The following is a 5,139-nucleotide window of genomic DNA, read 5'->3' on the forward strand; positions in this document are numbered from 1 at the left end:
CAAACTCACCACTACTTTTTAGAATTTGTGAAGCTTAAAATTGTATTATTCTTTTTAATTATCTCATTATTACCTCATATAGAGTTTGTATATAAGAAAACACTTTTGGTAGAGATATTAGATTAAAAATCAAATTTACAGGATATTAAGGAATGAATTTACAAAGAAATCAGTGATTATAAACTCATTATGAATTTACTAAGAATAATTTATAGCAAACTAGTTTTATATTTTTCTTAATAGGATTGTTAGAGAGTTAAATGTAAAAACATAAATACTATATGTTGGTGTCAACAAGGCATTTAGAAAAACATCTCATCTATATGAATAAGATGCAGAAATATGGACCAAAAGGAAATATGAATTAAAGAGTATTTAATGAATTGAACAGTCATCCATATACAGAAAGTATTAATAGAGTGACGTCAACCTTGAGTGAGGTCTCTCCTGCTTTCTAAAAGTCTTATCAGTCAGCAACTTGACCCTGTCTTACCCAACATTTTAAATGCACTTTTACCAGCTTAAATAAGACCAAATGAAACATGCTTGCAAAGAAAAAAATTAAATGATAAAAAATTGGGAGGGATAGCCAATGTTATTAATGATAGAAATAAGGTTGAAGTGATTTTGACAGATCAGAATTCTTAGCAAATATGAATAAGATGAAGTTTCAGCAGGAATTAATATAAGGGAATAAGGAGTGACATAAATTCATAACCTATGTTAAAATTTAAAATACACAAGTATAAGATGTTAGAGTTTGGTTTGACAACAATTCATATCAGGATCAATATTAGCTGATGATGTATGCCTTGAGTGTTAAAAACACAATTCATATAAGGCTTCATTAGCTTCATATATCGTGTCTATCTAGATTGAGAGAGGCAAAAATGTCCATGTATATTGCACTATTCATACTGTGTATGATATACTGTGGTTAATTCTTGGTACTTTATTTTAAAAGGATCAAAATAAACTGGTGTATCCAAAGAATAATACCAAGCTGCTAATAGATCTGGCAGCCATATTATATAACAAATGAGAAAAAGAACTAGGTGCTTAGCTTGGGGAAAGAGAAAAAAATCAAAAGACAGAAGAATGCCTGAATTCTCCTCCAAATCCCTCTTAACCACATTTAAAAATGCTTCAAAATAAATTTTAGAGTAGTGTAATCCACAAAAAGACAGGATCAAACAATTTTCCAGCTCAAGATAATTTAGAAGTTAAGTGGTGAAAGATTTGTTGCCCCAGGATGAGAATGGAGCACAGGCCAGGCAAGCACAGGGCACATCTTATTCAACCAGTAGGAAGCTTTGAGGGTGACAGAATCAGTGGCAACAGGAGCAGTTTCCAAACCTCTCAGCCCACAGATAGTAAGGGGGGTCTGATAGTTGGAAAGAAAGAGATTAACTTTTGGTGCTGTTTGGGCATAACTAGGTCCTGAGTTATTCTGGAGTTCAGGGGCTCACTATTTGCCCTTTGTATTTGTATTGGATGTCTTATAGCTAATTTACTAGCTTGTAACCAGGACATAGTAGCCAATGCTGCTGTAGATTCCTCTCATTATATTCCCCTGCATGTGGAGCCTGGGTCTCTCCAGTGCCTATACTCACTGCCTCCTTCCATGTCCAATTGAAACAGACCTTTTTTGAAGTTCTTACAAAATATATTCTGCTGGAAATTTGTTACACTCCAAATATTTGTAGGTTCTGTCATTCCAAAATGAGTTCAGAGGCTTGATCTGTTGTTGATCTGAGGGACATCAGGTGGAGCTCAGACAAAGACGTATCTCCGTTCTGCTATCTTGGCTCTGCCTCTCTTCCAGTATCTTTGACCAAAAAACCCATAAGCAGTACGGTCCGCAGAGTACTGAAATGTCATAGCCAATTGAATAATGGGACAAGAAAAACAACATGGATTAAAACCCCCAAATATAAAATACCTGTAGGATACTGTATGAAAGTACAAAGACAAAATACAAACAATCCCTACCCTCAGTGACAGTGTTGTTCATATTTATTTAGTGCTTTTGTTGTCATGGGCTGAAGAATTTTTCTCTCTTGCTATCATCATCTCTATCCTGTCCTTCCCACATCAGAAGGCATTCATCTCAACCAATGAAGAGAGTCACATACTACTAGACTTTGGGATTGGGGTTATACTGTGAGAAAAATGTTTTACACAGATTATTTTATTCATACTCAAAATAAAATCTCATTTTACAGGTAGAAAAGAGATAAATTACTTGCATAAGTTCACTGAGTTAGTAATAAGGAAGGATTCAAACATGGCTTTTCCTGACTCTGTGTTCAGAATTCTATCATTGTTGCAGAAGCAGTATGTTCTATATATCTAGAAATAGATCAGTAAATATAACATATATGAAGAATTGTTATGTTCTATATATCTAGAAATAGATGAGGAAATATAACATATATGAAGTATTGTTTCAATGTCTACAATGTATCAAAAGGAAAATATAGCTAACAACTGAAGGAGATCAGAAAAGATTTTATGTAAGGAGGAGAATAATCACAGTAGTAATCACAAACAGTGATATGAAGGAAGCTCAATATTCTAAATGGCACAAATATATTCTATACAGGGAATTCAACTGTGCAAGGGCATGGAATTGAGATAAAAGAATGTTGCTATATTTAAAATAAATCTAGTAGGTCAGACTTTTTTACAGACCTTTATGACCAGGATATTTGGTAGAACCTATTACCCATGATCTCCTTAAGTGGTTTGCAACATTTGAAATGATAAAAACTTTTAACTCCAAGCTTATTCTATTTCATAGAGATGAATTGTGGCTAATCAGTTTGATCATAAATTACATTTGAAATGTTTCTGTAACTGATCTGCTACTATGCATATGGATAACTGCTCTAAAGCTTTTTGAAATTGCAACAGCTTGATATTGTTTGATTCCATAATATCTTTCAATTATACCCCTCTAGGAGTACTAAACAGATTTCCTAAGTACCTTTAAAACATATTTTAAAAATAAGCTAGTTTTCTTTTTTTTTTTAAACATATTTGATACTGATACTTTTTGGTTCTGGATACATTCCATCCCTTTTCCATCTTGTACCCAACAAGCCATTCCTTGACACACAGATAAAAAAAGAAAGGGGGAAATTAAGAAAAAAAAAACAGCTAATACATCAAATCTGATAGTAAATTTAATGTTTCACATTCATACCCACTCTCTTTTGAAAATCAGGGAAGGATATGCATTTTTAAAAACTCTTCTTCAGGCCTAAGATTTGTCATGATAATTGCATATCACTCAATCTCTCTCTCTCTCTTTCTCTCTCTCTCTTTAAGAAGGAAATTTATATAGCTATTTCTTAAAAGAGGAAATCTGGAGAGACCCTCTTCAATTTCTAAAAACAAGGAATGCTTCATGAATTTACATGTCATCCATACATGAGCAGGGGCCATGCTAATAATCTTCTCTGTATCATTTCAATTTTAATATATGTGCTATCAAAAATGAGCACCGTTCAATTTAACTTTTTTTTTTTCAGTTATACTATTGGCATTAGCGTGTAGATTGTTTTCCTTGTTCTGTCTATTTCCTTCTACATCAATTCATGTCTTATTATCAAATTTCTTTGAATTCATCATATTCATTATTTCTTGCAGTGCAGTAATTTTTCATTATACGAGTGTGTTGCAATTTGTATAGCTATTTACCAATCACCAATTTGTTATTTCATGACACACATTGAAATAATTGGAAATGCTCAGCAGTGTTTCAAAATGGTAGTGGGAATTCCTAGTGAAATGAACAAATGATGGTTTTGTGTAAAGAATCAGTTTATCCCATCACATAATCTGTTTTCTCTATGAAGTTAGGATCATTTTATTTCTTTGGCATATTGTATTATCTATTTCCCCCTAATTATTATGTTAGTATTAAGCAAATTAAGGATTGAATTGGTATTTAAGTTTGTAAATCCTTCATCTATTCACCATTTCTTAAGTGTATACTATATGGGATTCACCATTTTAAATGCTATACAAGATTCAAAGATCAGTTAGACATGATTTTTGACTCAAGGAATTTATTAAGGTTCAAATATATCTAGTGAACAATTATAAATATGTAAGAGAAACAAAGTTCCAAGAGTTCAGGTTAAGTACTCTTTCTGATCTATGTTTTGAGGATATCTGCAAAGTCTGTCACAAAAAGAACTTTAGAAATCAGGATGGTAGCTTTGTCTCCTAAATCAAATGCCAGTTCTCATTCATCTTTTTGAGTCACCGTTCCCAGTCAGTAACTATGTTCCAAAAGCTGAAAATGCCCTTTTAAAAAATTTCCTTGTTTCCATTCTCTTGTTCTCATTGTACTCTATCTTTATCAGGCAGTAGAAAGATCTGTCCAAAACTTAGTGGAGTAAAACTAAAGCACAGCCATGCCTTGTCAACACTATTTATGGTCTGACTGTAAAGATGGACCAAGGAAAAATCAGGAGGATTTGACAGTCTGTGCACGCAAAAGATTCTCATGTTGAAATGGTACATCTCACTTGTCAAACAGAAAACGGAGGCAAGGAAATCCATATCTATGATTATCTGCTTCAGTACATTGTCCATTTCTACAGACCCCACATTAATCATTTATCTTGACTGGTTTCACACACAAAATTCCCTCTCTGAAACAAACAACATCCTTTTTGTTTTCATTTCTCTTTTCACTTTACTTATACAATCCTTATTAAATTTCCTAAATTTCATTTATTTCCATCAAGAGCAATGATTATGAATGGAATGTGCTTTTTAAAAAATTTGTAAGAACATCTTTTTGGACCCATTTCCTGATTAAGGCAATGCTATAATAGATAATTTCATAAGTCAATCTCAAATGTCCTCATAAAACTATAATTGATCAATATTTTATGCTAATAGGTCTAATTCAATGTATGCTTAAATCATAAATTTTAGCCTTCTTATCTTTCTAAGGAGCAATCATTTAATTTCCTTGAGCTTCAGTTTCCTTAATGAATAAGAGACTTGGACTAGATGTCTTCTAACGTCTTTTCTAGATCCAAGATGTTGGCCTTTGTCCTGGCTCCAACATTCTTTTATTTTGTGAATTTCAAATTCCAGTTCTAGATGCTGAAAATA

The 5,139-nt window shown here is 32.6% G+C and overlaps 1 pseudogene; it reads right to left on the reverse strand.

Annotated features, from left to right (window-relative positions):
* Positions 1–3,394: 3,394 nt before the first annotated feature.
* Positions 3,395–3,509, reverse strand: LOC111721120 (annotated as a pseudogene).
* Positions 3,510–5,139: the final 1,630 nt, after the last annotated feature.

Source organism: Sarcophilus harrisii, chromosome 5 (genome assembly GCF_902635505.1).
Source record: "Sarcophilus harrisii chromosome 5, mSarHar1.11, whole genome shotgun sequence".
NCBI lineage: Eukaryota > Metazoa > Chordata > Mammalia > Dasyuromorphia > Dasyuridae > Sarcophilus > Sarcophilus harrisii.